This window comes from Sus scrofa, chromosome 15 (genome assembly GCF_000003025.6).
Source record: "Sus scrofa isolate TJ Tabasco breed Duroc chromosome 15, Sscrofa11.1, whole genome shotgun sequence".
NCBI classification, from domain to species: Eukaryota; Metazoa; Chordata; class Mammalia; order Artiodactyla; family Suidae; genus Sus; species Sus scrofa.
Genome location: NC_010457.5, coordinates 33742487 through 33759372, shown reverse-complemented (window position 1 = coordinate 33759372; position 16886 = coordinate 33742487).

The window sequence follows — 16886 nt, the reverse complement described above, 5'->3', positions numbered from 1 at the left end:
TACATGGAGATGTTTGACCGGGTCACTTTGCTGTACAGCAGAAATTGACAGAACATTGTAAATCAATTACAATAAAAAAATTTTTAAATGGTGCTTCTTTTGAAGCTAAAAAGTAGAATAAATGTAAGTTCTATCTGTCCAAGCTAAGTAGCTGTAAACAGTTAATTGGGACAATCTGTTCCTTGGTTTGTTTCTATTATCTTTTCTCTCTACTTTTTGGGGCCAAAGCAAACCATTTATTTCCATTAGAATACAGTCTGAAAGAGATGAATTAGCATCAGGATTGGGAGTCATACATTTTAATAGGAGTGATGCAGAGGACTTCCCTCAGAGTTAATAATTGCGAGAAAATGGCTTTATTGTTCAGCTAACCCTTGGCACCTTGTCAGTTCCCCTGGCTGAGATTTGATTCCTTGATAAAAATCTCCAGACTGTACTAACACTTCCTCTTTCTCTGCTAAAATAACAGCTTGTCTTGAATCCATGTTTAGATAAAAGGGAATAAAGAGCAGCACAAGAGACAAAGAATTATAGGTATTTCAGTCTATGCATAGTGGGAAGGAAAGGGCAGGAGCTTGCGGGGAGAGCAGAGTCTGGGGGAGGCAATGGGGGAGTCTCTGCCGGGCAGCTGCGTCCACACCAGCAAGCCAGACCCAGACCTCAGGATTCAGACAGTCACTGGATCCTAGAACCGAGGGAACCCCCCAAAGGAGGTGAGGACAATGACCCAAATGCCATAAAAACCCTTTTCTGACAGAGCTCAGGGACTGAACCAGAACAGAGCTGTGTTGGGGGGCTGAGGTATTGCCCCTCACCATTTTGTCTGCCTGGGGCCAGAGTCATAAAGGCACAAAAATTCCTGAAAAACAAAAGTAACTAAACGTCTGTTGTATGGGGTAAAACCCACACCTCCATCTGTTTCCACCCCCTTTTGTCCTTTGGAACTGAACAAAATGCAAAGGGCTGGCACTGTGATGACAGAACCAGACACCCCGTCCCCACCATGGGATGTCCATGTGGAGGTGACCCTCTGCCCTCCACAGCGTGCCCAAAGCTCTGCAAAATGTGGCCCCAGCCCATGGTCCCAAATGGTCCATGGTCTTTTCTAAGGTCTTGGGACATAGCTTCTCAAATATGAAGAGTCCAATAGGCAACAAATAGTTGAAATAAACCTAACTATGAGAAAGATAGTTTAAGATCAACAAAAAATTCAGATAAGACAAAACTTGTTGTCACAAATAAATGTCCTTTTATTAAACAGACAGGGATCAAAACTGTTTGAAAATGCGTTTTCACTGAAGGGTCACTTCTCAAGGCAGATTCTCGGAGGTTTCCGAGTGTGATGCTGCAGAAGGAGAAGGGCTTGAGCTTCAGGTGGGACCTGTTGTCTCCCTGCAAACTTGGAAGGCACACAACCTAACCCACTTCCAACAAGTTGAGCAGTGAGCGCCGCTGGGGATGGTTTGCAAGGACAATTAATTTTGATAACAAGGCAAAATGTATCCTTAGAGGAACAAGTGTAATTCTTTGGCGTAATTAAAAAATAGATTGAGTTCAAATCAATTTACCTAAAAACATAATGCTGTAAAAGGAGGCTAAATTAGAGAGTTAAACTGCAAGTAACCAAAGGTCTTTTTCTCTACCTAAAAGCCTCACTTATGACGTCTTCTTGATTAGATTAATCAAAGCCACTCTGGGAATAGGAATGCCTCTAGCCTAACAGTGTTCCTGATAAAGACATCAGTGAATGGATGGCCATGACCCAAGCGATGGTCTCAGGTCATGTTACACTATTTTGTCAATCACCCAAGACTCACAGATAATATGGGTTTCTTTTTTATTTTTAATGTTTCTTTGAGTGTTGACTTGGGAAACAGTCATTTATTATAATATTGGAGGTGGCATATGTTGCTGGGGACACGAGGCTGGAGCCACACAGAGGGGGATGCAGAGCTCAGTTCTGCAGGACAAGGGTTTCAAAACATGGAATAGTTTATCTAACATGAATTTCAACTTCACATTATTTGTATGTCATCTTCCCAGCACTCCCCACTTGATACTGTTCCTATGGGCAGAATGCCTCTTGTCCCTCCTTCGAGATCAGCCTGTCTCCTTGCTTCACTCTTCCCTGGGCCCTCATTTGGCCTCCTGCTCAATTTTCCCCTCTCCTCAACCTGCCCAAAATGTCCCCACGAAATGAATTTTCCTTCCTGCCCCTCTGACCTTCTAATCCCTTTGTTAGTGCCCTGCAGGGCCACCCTGACCTTCACAACCTCTCATCTTCTTCAAGCCCAGCACTAGCCTACAATTTTCCCATCATTTCTGCAGCACCTGGGGCCACATGTGAAACTCAAATCTCTCTTTAAATACAACTTTTATTTCCCTAATACTTACCCCTTGGCTTTGCTGAAAGGCTCAACACAGCCAATCTTTTGTCTTGACACTTTGAACTCCCTTTCTGCCTTTTTAAAACTATGTCCTCTAACTGAGAGAGTTAATACAGAGATTCTTGGGGGAGGGTGGGGAGGAAGAGAGAGGAGTGATAAAGGAAAAGAAGCAACTCTAAAGGAAAATAACATTAAACTCTGAAAGTAGTAAACAAAAATCTTTCCTTGGGATTTAACCACATCTTTATACCCTTTCTATTCTTAAAATAGGTGACTACTGCTTCACAGTTTGATTTAAGGGCCTGCCTTCCAAATGAAAGCCCCCTTCACCCCAAAGGATGCTGACATGAAGACTGGTCCTCGTTCCTTAGTGTACTTCCCATTTCCCATTGGGTTGACTCTTGTTATGGATAGTGTGAGGTGTGAACTTTAACTTTTAAAGAAGTAATTAAATGACTCATGTGTCTACGAACCAAATCAGGTCCTATGGCGTGACAGTTTGAAGGCAGATGAGCATCTCCAGCTCAATTCTGGATTTCTTAAGACTAGCACACAGGTGTTGTTGTGGGTTTATTCTTCATCCCAGATTTTCCACCTTATTTGTATTGGCCAGTTTGTAAATATATCCTTCCATGGTTAGTGGCTGTATGCTTTAGTGATACAGAAGGCATATTTTGACTTTTAATTATGGTATGAAAAGCATTCACCCGCATGGCTTTTCTTGTATTTCCAAGATATAGCTAGATTTGATACCCTGTGAGTTTTATGTATTAGTTCCCTAAGTGGGCCAATCTAGAGATCTTTTGATTTCCTTTACTCAAGAAAAACAAAAACAGAAATTATAATTCTGTGCAGAAATGTACATAAAAATGAAAACTAAGTTGAAAATTCATATGAAAAGATACCTCTTGGGGGAAATCAGGAATGGACCCCCTTCTCTATCAAATGACTAAAGGGGGAGATGAACCAATCGCCCTGGTGTTCTCTTACCTGACCAGGGGAGTGATGGGAGCCATCTACATTTAGTTACCTTCTTCTTCTAGAAATGCCTAGATGGGATAAATCCACTTACCATTGCACTTAGCACTCATCTCTTCACCACATACGTTTGCTGTCTGTCTTCTCTGTTACAGAGAAAATCACCCCATGGACAAGAGACAGTATAAGCTTTGCAGACACAGTCTGCAGATCTAATAGGTACCTCACAGTCGGTATGCCTGCATTCTGTTCCCCTGCTTTAAAAAAAGAGAAAGGACACTAAGAAAGAAAAGAAGGGGGGGGAGGGAGGAGGTAGGAAGGAAGGAAGGGAAGGAGGAGGGAGAAAGGCAACGAGCCTTTTCTTACCTCTTTCTTCATCATCTAAGCCAATGGCACTCTGCTGACCAATCTGCTTGGACCAAAATTCTAAGGAATCAACTTCAATTTCTCTTCTTCCTGTAGATCCCATGTTCAAGCTCCCCGACCTCCAGCCTTGGAGGCACAAGGCACAGCATAGCCCAATCCAGCAGTCATCAGTCCCTGCATGCCACATCCCCATAAGGTCCAGTCCAAGCCACCAGACAACACCTGGACCCAGTTTCCTGACTGAGGGATGCTTCTGCCTTCTCCCTTGGCTGCAGTGCCTTGTACCTACAGCAGCTGAACTATTTTTAGAAAGTCTGAATTGTTATTATATCATGCTGGAAGTAGACCATTCCAAAGGTTTAAATTTTTCATTAAAATACTGTCTGATATATGTTCCTTTCCCAACTGCCTCCTGGAGCCTACTTTCCTGAGGCTGGCCTCCAAGGTAGTCCCAGCCCGGGCTGCGGGGCTCGAGCCACTGTCCTCTCTGCACATGGAGGGAGGAGTCACTTCTCAGTCACTGCATGTGGCCTGAGCCTTGTTAAGCAGACCCATGTGTCTTCCCTCAGCTGGTCCCAGAAAGGAGAAAACAAAGCAGGGTCCTGCTCTTCCCAGATGCAGCAGCCCCTAGCCCCGCAGCGATGGTACACATGCCGCTCTGGGCAGCACTGTGTGTCCCCTCCGTCTGTTCCCAGAGCCTGCAGGCTGAGCCTCCACAGGAGGCCAGCCTCATTCCGGCCCCTGGCGCACTGTGTCCACCAAGGGATGGGCAGCATCTTCCTCTGGTGTCCAGGGGGTGGCCCTGGTCCCAGGACAATGCTGCTCCTGGGGCCGTGGTTCTGACTGTGTACCAAGGACCCTGCTGTCAGAGCAGAGCTTGAGAGCCCTGAAGGGAAGCACATCTCCAGCCCATCAGGGAGGCCGGGGCCACCGCAAAGGCACTCCACTGTGAGCAGGCATTGGCGCCTGCCGACAGCTTCTGATGGAGATGCCACTTTCCCCCCAGTGTGGCCTCCAGAGCAGAGTCTGCACACCCAGAAAAATAAGTGAGTTCTAGCCTGAGCCCTGGCCTCTTTCTTCACCTACATTCACCAGTGTTGCGCCCCTGAAGAAATGGAAGTATGTTTTCTTCTGTATTATATATTTTTACTAAAAATCAGTCTAACAGGCAAATAAAATAACAGCAACTGATTAAACTGACAGCTAGATTTGAGTATTGAATGTTAAATAGTATGAAATATTAAGTTGTAAACATGTAAAAGTATGTGCGTGTGTGTGTGTGTGTGTGTGTGTGTGTGTATACACAAAATATCAAGTAAATATACAAATGTTAAACAAAAATTCCAACATCAGATCTAGCTTGTTCTCAGGAAGGAGCCTACCATCTCTGGGTCTGTGGTTTCATCTAGCATCTGGGCAGGTAATGAGTGAGGTGGCGTTTTGGAACCTGACTTGCTCCTGCTGTGGAAGTCGGCACGGCACCGTGAGGGCTGCTGCGGGTCATTCTCAGCACGGTTTACATAATGCCAGGCGGGCTTCATTACAGAGCTCTCCCAGCGTGGCCCGGGCACAGCGTTCAGTCAAAGTTCTCATCTGTCTGGATTCCTTAGCCACAATTTCTCTCTCCCCATCTAATTTAATAAGACACTCTTTTATATTATCAGGTTACCAATCTTAGATTTAAATAGTTAACATAATGTGGCAGAAGAAGCACAAGTAAAGAAAGGCATAACATGGGAATTGACTTCTGTTCTTCCTTACAGGCAGAGAGAAAAGCACTCTTCATTTGGTGTGTTAGAGCTCTACTTCTAAGCTTTATCTTGTATTTATTTATTTTTTTGCCTTGTCATTCTATTTACTTCTAGCTCAAAACACATTTTATAATTCCAGTCTGTCATGTTGCTAAACACACAAGCTTAGTGGCTCATTAAGCGTCTGCGTCAATATATCCCTTTATAAAAGGGAAAGTATTTTTAAAAAATAAATCTACCAATGTATATGATTATGCATAATTTAGGGCTCCAGGCACTAATAGCTAGAAGGCACTTTCTAAACCATCTACCTTTACTTATTCCACCTCCCTGACAAGCAGGGAGCCTGAGGCCCCGAGGATTACAGCACAGGCCTGTGTTTAACTCACCTCCGTCTGGGGAGGGGCATAGAGAGGTTGGGGGCTGTTTTCACTCACGGCTCTGTGTGTGTGTGTGTGTGTGTGTGGCGGCGGGGGGGGGGGGGGGGTTATCCCACACCAACCAATTCTCCAACCCCCAACACCAGCTGGGTGTCCTGAAGTTCATTTCAGCAGAGTCAGCACAGACCCCACAGACACAGGCTCAGTCCCACAGGACGGCCACCTCGTACCCCAGTCACTCTAGACCCCAGCTGCTGACCCACAGGCTCTGAGCCTGGGGCTCCCAGGGTTCTGCTCCAGTTCAGTCATTTCTGCTCCATATCAAGTGAAGGGGCACTTCCTTCTCCCTCTGAGTAACTGGAAACCCTGATGATAGAGTCAGATTGAAACTTCTTATCTCGTAGTTAGATTCGTTCAGACTAGTAGTCAAGTAGGTGGTTCATTTTCCTCATTAAGAAGCTGCTGCAGAGAGGTCAGTGCAGCACGGAAGTCTCACAGCAGGAGGCACAGCTTGGGTCTCCCCTGAGGACCCTCGTCCATCCAGTGACTAAACATCTGTGTCCTCAGGTTTCTCCAAAGAAACAGCACCTATGGGCGCATCTGCACAGACACAGAGCCAGGGTAAGAGGGGACCTACCACAGGGGGCCGAGGTACCCAGGACCTGCTGTCCAGGCTGGACACCAAGGAGGGCCGTGTGTGAAGGCCTGACGTCAGGGGCCCATGGCCTGAGTCCAGAAGCCTCAGAACCAGGATCGGGATATTCAAAGGCAGCTCATGCAGAGGGAGTGGGTTCACCCTTTGGTCCTATTGGGGCCCTCAGTGACATGCTGCCCCACTCAGGGTGATCTTCATGATTCTGTCCACAAATCCAAATGCTAATCTATTCCAGAAACATCTTCACAGATACAGCCCAAAATACCATCCCAGATCTGGGCATGCCAGCCGAATTGACAAATAAAAGTAACCATCACACCACTGACACGTGTGAACTTGGTGATTCAGGCAGCCTCTGGCAGGGGACACACCACAGACGGAAAGCAAGACAGCAGGGAAGTGAGGCCCCACAGTCAGGGCAGGCGTCCGTCAGAGCACAGCCCGGGGTCCTGACCCAAGAGGTGAGGGTTACCAGAACGTACACTACCTTGGCCATACGGACAGCACAGCACAGGTGATGGCGTGGAAAGAACACGAGGGGCCGTCAACAATTCACTTCGTTTCGCTGGTCCTTGCATGTGGTCTGTTCTCTGGCTGAGAAGCATGTGTTAGTATCCAAGGATTTGGGACTGGAGTGGAACAGACTCTCTTCCCTATCCCGTTGCTGGTTCCAAGAGGAGGAATTCTGCAGCTCCCCAGACCTCATGGGCACCTAGGGTGGCGGAGGCCCACCTGAGCTTACCCTGGGCCCCAGGGTCCCTTAACCACAGCATCCCACAGCTCTTCCATCTCACACCTTTGCCTGTTAAACCTCCTGATTTTTAATTCGGAAGCAAGAATCCAGCCCATCCTCACTCAGAAACTGGGTTCCCGACGGGCTCATGGACAGAAGTTCCACATGGTGGCCTGAGCATGGTGACCCCTGAGCACTCCCCAGGCTCCTGCTCCGCGGGGGACCAGGTGTGGGTACCAGTTACACTTCCAGAAGACCGCAGCTCCAATGGCCTGGTGCTGTCCCTCAGCACAAGGACAGGACAAACTGGAAACGTGCATATAATCCCGGGTGAAATGGAGAAGAAACAGGATAGTGTTCTAAGGGTGCAGGGCTCCCTCTGCTCCTCAGCTCCCCGCCCTTGGCTTCTGAGCATCAGAGAGAAGTGTATGAACCTGTTCACGCAGCAAAGACCTCCTCCCAGCTGGCCGTCCCCCAAGATTGTATGAGGTGTCTTTACCATACAGAGTGGCCACCGTGGGCATACTCTCCTCTGTTCTGAGTTTTTCAGTTTCTGCTGTTGAACATGAAAATTTTCAGTATTTTTCTATCAAAATCCTTTATCCAGTACCTATGTCTATGAATTTATCTGAAGAGATGAGAGTACTCTTGGTCCCTGGCCTCTTGCACAAGATAACACATCATGCGTTACGATATAGAACGTTACATTATATACAATGCGATCTATAATGTGCACATTCAGGAGGCAGGTCTGATGATTAGACTCTTTTATCTCCAAAATTCTGTGGCTTGGGTATTGGGATTATGGGGTGAAAGAATGCAATAAAAAGGAACAGGACATGACAAATAGAGATATTCAGAATGTTTTCTATTGTATTCCATACCACGTAGTACTTTATATGCTGTCAGAGTAGCTTTATTCGAATTGTCTGTGTCTGTACCATAAATCACCTTTTGGAGATATTTATACCCCCATCATAAATCTCTAAAAACTACCTTAATTGACAGCTATTAAAGATACATTATTCATGGAGTTGTCAGACCACGGGGAAATGTTTTCTTTCACTAAATTATCGTTAAATTGACTTGACCAATTTTGATTTAGAGCTACTAAAAGCTGGAAAAATTACCATTCCATCAAAGTTTAAGATGCAAAGTAAAATTGCTTGATTGTAACAAACGAAATGTAGCGCAACTATTATATTTTGATATTTTGGGGGAAAAAAAAGCGATAAAAGCTAACACAGTATATTTTGTAAGGAGCGGTTTTGTAAGAACAAAAAAAGTACCCTTCCAAGCAACATCCAAATCTGTTTCAGTCCCAGCCCTCCCCGTTGGCCGAGGGCTGGTCTCCCATATGAGGTGACAGGAAGAAAGAGCATCAGCTCATTTTTTTCATTTATGCACCATTTTCATTTGTTCTGAGTGTGACCTGGAACCAGAGAGCAAATTGTGTTAGAATGCTCTGGAGGACTTACTTTCTTTTTTACATATTCCTTCAGTTCAGAGGAAACTTCTATACCTTCACTGCCTACTCGGTTTGATTCCTCAGCAAAATTTAGCCCTTATAAATCCTGTCGCACTGGCTGTGTACAGATGTTTCTCAATCTTAAGTAAAAGGCAATCTCTTACTAAAGGAAAAAAAATCCAAGCCGCTGAAAATCTTGCTGTAAGCCCTGGCTAAAGAAAAGATTGACTTCAGAAACTAATATTTGGTTCTCCAACTTGGAGCTGTTGCCAAAGAAGAAATTTTTTATCATTTTTGGTTATCATAAAAAATAAACGTCACATCATTGGTGATGAAAGCTAAAACCCAAGAGGGCTACTGCCCTTCCATGCATCACACCTGTGTTCCAGACAGGAGAAAGAGATGCAACTAAAAGCAAGGATAAGTAGGTCATCTACATTTGCTATTTTGAAGGGGTTTTGTGTTGTGTTGTTTTGTTTTGTTTTTGCAGAAAACTCACTAGTGGTTTATATTCATCTCGTTGGTCAGGAATTTGTCAAATGGTTACCTCTTGGTAAGAAAGAGGCTAAGAAATTTGGCGTTTTAACTGGGAACATTGAAAACTTGAACAAAAACTGAGTTTCTGAAGTAAAGTTATAAAGGGAGGATAATCATCTGATAGACAAATTTCTTCTGAAAATGCTCCAGGCTAAATGTACATGGGACCCAAAAGTGTTTGCCTGCCCTAAGGCGGGAGGGACTGACTAGCCATGAGCTTGTGGAGCAGAAAGGACGTGTTTTGGTCTGGATGTTGCCCCCAGTTCTTTCCAAAATAAGTAGACGACCTTTGTTTTGTAGCTATTACCAGTCTCCCACTATGCAGTACTCCTAAGTGAGGCACCTGGAGTTAAAACTGTCTCACCCTCTGAGCCAGGCAAGGAGGGGCAGGTGGACAGGTATGCCAGAGCTCCAGAGCTCAGACGTTGGAGCTCAGTGGTGAGGAAGCAGGCGCCAATGAGAACTTACCGCACATCTGATATGAAATCCGAAAAGACAATCAGGAAAAGCAGGCAGAACCCACGGTGCAGAGCAATAGATAGACTTGATTGTACGAATTGTTACTGAAATTTCCCCATGTACCTTTAGTCTCCTTAATAGAAGAAATGCTATAAAATTTGTTTGTGATGATTGTTGTACCACTATAAATGTAATAAAATTCATTGAGTAATTTTTTTAATTTAAAAATAAAAAGACAAAAATAATAATAATAAAATTCCATTATGGTTAATGGGAATCAACTATGGTTACAAAGCCACATTGACAACTTGCCATATTCTGACTGATGGTTTTTCTAAAAAATAGGGTAACCTATTCTGGTAGCTTTAACCTCCTAGCACCTTTAAATAGCACCATCATTATGTGTCAGCACACATTCTCTTTTCTAGGATTCTTTGAACTTGTGGATGTGAAAATGGGAGTTAATAATCATAGTCACATTATCAGGGGTTTGGCTGCTTCTAGAAGCAGCTTATACAGTAGAGAAAATTTTTTCCTGCTTAGGAACATTTCAGGTAACCCTTTAACATGTGAGGGGGGACAAGAGGTTTGAAAAGTTAATTTGAAAGTCTTTCTTTACTGAAAAAAAAAAAAAAGTTAAACAATAAAAAGGACTTCTCTCCCTGCATCTAAGGTAAAGTTCCTTCTCAGAACCAAGCTTATGCACACAGAGCAGTCGTGATGATCACAAAAGAACATGAACAGGGAAGGAGAGAAGACCATTTATTTAGCAATTTTCTTGCCTTTTAGCGAAAGTAAAAGGAAGTGCTAAAGCTTCCCATTTGTCATTGTCTACATTTCTCAGAAAGCGCTGGGCAAACAAACTTAGTGATTAGACTCATCATAGATTCTACTTTGATTCGAAACAGTGCTCATGAAGTTTCAAATATGATCCCATGGGAGCCAGGCTGCAACTTCATGTTGGACAGAGCTCTTGGGAGCTGCGGCCTGTTTAGGGCCCCTTCAGTCTTTTTTTTTTTTTTTTTTTTTTTTTTTGAATATATTGATTTTTTTTCCCATTATACCTGGTTTACAGTGTTCTGTCAATTTTCTACTATACAGCATGGGGACCCAGTTATATATACATGTATACATTCCTTTTTCTCACATTATCATATTGAGTGAATTAGATTAGAAAGAGAAAAATACCATATGATATCCCTTCAGTCTTATATTTACTTTTTTTATTACAGTACAGTTGATTTACAGTGTTGTGTCGGTTGTGTCGATTTCTGTTTTACGGCATAGTGACGTAGTCCTACGTATAGATAGATAGATAGATACATAGATAGATAGATAGATAGATAGAGATATATACACATATATATATACACACACACATTCTCTTTCTTATATTATCTTTCATCATGTTCTATCCCAGGAGATTGAACATAGTTCCCTGTGCTGTACAGTAAGACCTCATTGCTTATCCTTTGTAAATGGAAGAGTTTGCATCTACCAACCCCAAACTCCCAGTCCATCTCACTCCCTCCTCCCCCTTGGCAACCACCAGTCTGTTCTCCAAGTCTGTGAGTCTGTTTCTGTTTTGTAGATAGGTTCACCTACACCATATTTTAGATTCCACATGTAAGTGATATCATACGGTGTTTGTCTTTCTCTCTCTGACTGACTTCACTTAATACGAGAATCTCTCGTAGGGCCCCTTCCTTGCTGCAACTGATTATTCTGCAGTGATTTGTATCTGAAGATGCCAGGCCTTGCAGGTTTCTGCTTCAAAGAAGTTAGCAGCCGGAGCACCTGGCACGGCCGGAGAAACAGGTACCCCTGGCTCTGCAGGCAGCGGATTCTCACGCCTTGGGGTCAGGGGTCGTCTGAGAGACTGAGGAGCTTCTGCAGCCTTCCTGAGAAACCTGAGATTAAAATATGAACTCCTTGTTAGGACTGTAAATATAGTGCTCTGTAGTTTGCAATGGAAAATAGTTTATCCAATCCGGGACTTTCATTTTCATTCTGATTTCCTTTTGTCACAAAACATTAAGTTTGAATATAGAAAACATGTCACTTTATCTTTTTGCATCTGCACCATTTCTTGATGATCTCACCCGGACTGAGGTTTTACTTCAGCCTAGAAACCAGTGACCCCAGGGTAATATCTCTAGCCCTGTTACTAAGCTGCCTGTTACCTACCCAGACTTCCAGGCTAACTTTTCAAACTTCTCCTCCCTTGTATTTCTACTCTAGAATCCTATATCCAGCTGATTCCCTGACATTTTCTTGGACATTTGACAAGTCTCTAAAAATTAAGATTGGCAAGCTGTTCACCTCCCCCAAGCCTTGTTCTCCTATAACACATTCTCAGCAGTGTTCACCAGGAAGCCTTCTGCCCTCCAAAAGTGACATTTTTTGCTCATTTTAAAGTATCTACAACTGTTCATAACAAAATTGCTTTGAAAAGTTAGAAATCCCACTTAAGATTAAAGACTGTTGGAATCTCATGGATATTACTCTGTTTATTTTGTAAATAATGCCTACTTAAGATTCAAACACTATGTTTTTCTTGGGCTTCATATTTGATGCAACAAATGCTTTCCAGCATCCCTGAGCCTCGGGGGATGTTTATTTGAAACTCAGCAGCAGATTAGACCAAGGAGAACTTTAAGCATTTTCATAGAAAATGATGTATAAAGCAGAAATAAGACAGTTGTTTTCTGAAAATAGGGAGTTAGCCACCTGGGTAAGTTTCCAAACTTTTCTGGTAAAAGCAAAAGTAATTCCCTGTATCATTCTTCTTAAAAATGAAAAGAGAAACCAGGCAAAGCTTTGTTCTAATTCCCAGATATCTTTCACTTGTAACTCAGAAAATGCACAATAGACATCATATTTTGGCTTCATTAGAAAGCTCTTCCTTTGTTGGGTCCCAAGTGCGAGCTTTTAAAAAGAGGCTTGAGATGGAAAAAATGGTATAGAGTTCTCTATTATGCAATATTAGAAAAATGTCAACGGATAAGATGCTTTTCCTAATTGCATTCAAAGTGGGAGTATAATAATTTATTCATACGTTAAGGGAATGGGGTTCTGATAGCATTTGATAAAGCTGAGCTAATTAGCTTCCTTGAAAAGGTCAAAATACGAATACCTTTGTCACATTTCTCTGACCTTCCTGAGATCCTGGCCTTTTTCAACAATCAAATGATAACCATAGCAATTAAAACTTGTAATTAAGTCATAATTCCTTTTTAGTGGGAAGATTTCATGTTTACTCATTTTATCTGTGTGGTTTCCTTTGAAGCCATCATTTTAAATCAAAGCCAGAGCAGATAGATAATCATTTTGTGGAATTTATTTTCTCATAGAAAGCGGTATTATAATAAAAATCATGAAAGGGGCCTTACTATTGATTTACTTTCTGAGCAGCAAACTTCTGGTCCATATCCTTGTACAGAATTGAAATAGTCAAGAATGAACCAGTACGGCCCAAAACATACTTGACAACTTTGTATAGATGTTTTGATCAGCATCCTCGAAGTAACTTCAGTGTCACCTTGAGGCTGTTATTGTTAATACTGTTGCTATAGCCTCCCTAAAAAGAGGGTGGGCATGTTGAGATTTTTATTTTGGTATGATTTGACATTGTGCAAGTTCGCAAGTGTTGCATGTAAATCAAGCTTTTCTGAGACAAACATATGCCTCCCAGTAACTTCCACCAGTTGGTTTCTACTTCTTACCAGGACATATAGATGAATCATGTCTATATTTGGGACAATATTTACTATCTTTGGGGAAATACTGATCAAATGCTAATTGATCTACCTATATTTTAAAACTTAATAGCCATTTATTGTCCCAAAGGAAGTAGAATCACCTTGAAAGAATGTTAATATTTTGAACAAAACATAAGCCGTGAGGTCTGATTTTTCCCTACAAATCTATGAAGGTTCATGCGATCTTCATCCACTCCCAGGTTTTCCTCTGTTGAAAGGTTAGGCCTGGGATAATCATCCTGGACAGCGAAAAGGTCAGGGGCAGAGGTAGGTCAGCAGCAACATAATTTCTGAGGACACAGCTCAAAAACATTTTCCTCCAAGAGTCTCCATGTGGTCCCAGTACTTCCTACCAAGGAGTTACTTCCTGTGAGCTCAGGGGAGTCCTGTTGAACTGGTGACAATCCCCAGCAGAACTCACCTGAGGATGTTGGCAGCACTGAGGTCACTGGACTGTGAGGAAGGACAGGGTCATAGGAACAGGTCACAGCAGCTGGCCAGCCCAGGAGAGCATCGCCTAGAGTGGAGAGGCTGGAAATAACACACATGGCTGCCTAACTTCCCCCTGTGCCTTGCTGATGCCCAGACACTGTCTTTTCTGGGAGAAGCAGGTGGCATATTGCGTTCTCAATCCAACCTCAGTTGTGTGGCTGTGGTGGCATTTGTGGACAATGACTCCCCTCCTCCCTGGCTACCTTCATACATCCCAAGCTGTGCTTTGGTGGGGATTCATGGAACCCATTCCCAGTGCCATGCCAGGAAATACAAGTTTTTCAACAAAGTTTTAACCTTTTTCCCACTCCTCCACTTGATCAGAATTCTCCCTGTTTCAGTCATAGTTACACAGCAACCTGCAGGGGAGACCCGGGTGAAAATGCAGAAAAATATTGATAAGTTCTAACATCACTGATGATTAAAAACTCTCATGCAAGTTAGGAAAAGAGGGAAAATGCTTCAGCTTGATAAAGAGCACCTATTTAAAAAGAAACAAGAAACCAACTACAGTTAATGTCATACTTGATAAATACTGAATGCTTTCTCCCTAATATGGAGAACAAGGCAAGAATGTCTGCTCTGACCATTCATACTCAACATAGTACTAGAAGTCCTAGTCATTGCAATAAGGCAAGAAAAGAAAAGGTCCTTAGATAAATAAAGATGTCTCTATTTGTAGATGCCATGGAATCGTTAAAAAAGGGAAAAAATTAAAAATCCTAGAACTTATAAGTGAGGGGTCAGTAAGGTTGCAGGAGACAAGAGCAACACACACAAAAATAAATTGTATTTTTACATACTAACGATATGTGAGAACAAAAATTTTAAAAGAATATCTTTTTATAATTACTACAAAGTAAATAATTAGGTAAAAACTTAAAAAAACATGTAGAGCATCTTACACTTGAAACCAAAATCAAAATCCATACTGGAAAAATTAATTAATTGTATCCCATCAAGTTTAAAATTTTTCCTCACAGAGACCATAAGAAAGGAAAGAAGTGACAAACTACTGAAAGCATTCACAAACCACACATCCAACAAAGAGCTAGAATACAGATGGCAAATGAACATGTGAAAAGATGTTCATCATCAACTCATATGGATTTAATTCTCTTCATCCATAGGCATATCTTGTCAGTGTATTTCTCGTAAATGCATTTTTGATATGTGTCTTTATGTAGTAAAATGTCTGGGGCTCTGTCAGTGCAAAAGTATTTATTGCCTTCCCACACTTCTGAAACCATCTGTTGGAGAAAATCTAAATCTCAAGTTGTTTTCTTAATACTTAGAAATATTCTGTAACGACCACTTCCCCCAGTGTTGCTGTTAAGAACACTGACGTCAATCTGTTTATTGTCCTTTATGTCTGCCCACACCTGCTTTCACAGCGCCTCCACCTGAGGAGAGTTTTGGGGCTGCCCTGGCATCGCCCCAGCCCCTAGGCTCTGCAACCAGCTGTGGGGATGCTGTTTCTTTCTCCAAAGAGCAGACAGCAGCTTGTCTCAAAGCCATTCAGAAAAGTGAGAAGAGGAGATCATAAACAAGAAACTCCTCCTCCAAACTCCCTCAGTTCAACCAGCAAAACAGACTCCAGGAAACACAGAGGTTTCTGACTTTAATTTTTTTGGTAACTTCCTGGCATACTCCTGCATTCTTTTCTTAAAAGTATTATTATTTAAAATAAAGGGGGGGGAGTTCCTGTCGTGGTGCAGTGGTTAACGAATCTGACTAGGAACCATGAGGTTGCGGGTTCGATCCCTGGCCTCGCTCAGTGGGTTAAGGATCCGGCGTTGCCGTGAGCTGTGGTATGGGTTGCAGACATAGCTCGGATTCCAAGTTGCTGTGGCTCTGGCGAAGGCCAGTGACTAGAGCTCCGATTAGACGCCTAGCCTGGGAACCTCCATATGCCCTGGGAGTGGCTCAAGAAAAGACAAAAAAAAAAAAAAAGTATTATTATTTTTAACTTGATTTTGAGGGGAAAGAAGCCAGCACCTAGGACTAGTTCATTGTTTCTTCAGCAGCCCCTGGTTTTCTTTATTTTGTGTTAAAATATTACAAATGGAGAAAGGTTATTTCAATTCTGAATAGCTGAGAGCTGTCTTTGCATTTCACAGATCCAGTCTGGTAGGAGACAATTTCTTTTGTTTTGTTTTCAGTTATTATCAATCTAGGCAGCTTTTTTGATTTAAAAAAATGATTGGTAACTCCTTATAAGCTCCTTGTACTTTTTGTATGGGGAGGATCTTGATTAGAATATAGAAGACCTCAAATTAACATCTCTGGGTTATTAGTTTTCCACATCTTTGAGATATAGAAGCTTTAACACATAAATAAATTTTACTTAAAATGATGAAATTTAATCTCTCTGAAAATAAAGGTGTTTGGAGTTCCCATCGTGGTGCAGCAGAAACAAATCCAACTAGGAACCATGAGGTTGTGGGTTTGGTTCCTGGCCTCGCTCAGTGGGTTAAGGATCCAGTGTTGCCGTGAGCTGTGGTGTAGGTCACAGATGCGGCTTGAATCTGGCATTGCTTCGGCTCTGGTGTAGGCCGGCAGCAAGAGCTCCAATTAGACCCCTAGCCTGGAAACCTCCATATGCCACAGGTGCAGCCATAGAAAAAGTCAAAAAGACAAAAATAAATAAATAAACAAAAGTGTTTGTGTATAATGTACTCCACCTTTGAAATTCCCACCAATATTACGGTAAAGGAAAATATATCTCTTCCTAGTTAATATTCACATTTACAAAAAAATGAGTTTGATAGAAAATTAAATAAATTATTTTTATGCATTCATATCAGTAGGTGACATGATAGAATGATTTATTCAATATTCCCCCCCAAATTATAGAAGTTTTAGACATTTCCTTAGAATAACAGAAACAAGTAAATGCTGTTCATCACAAGTATCATT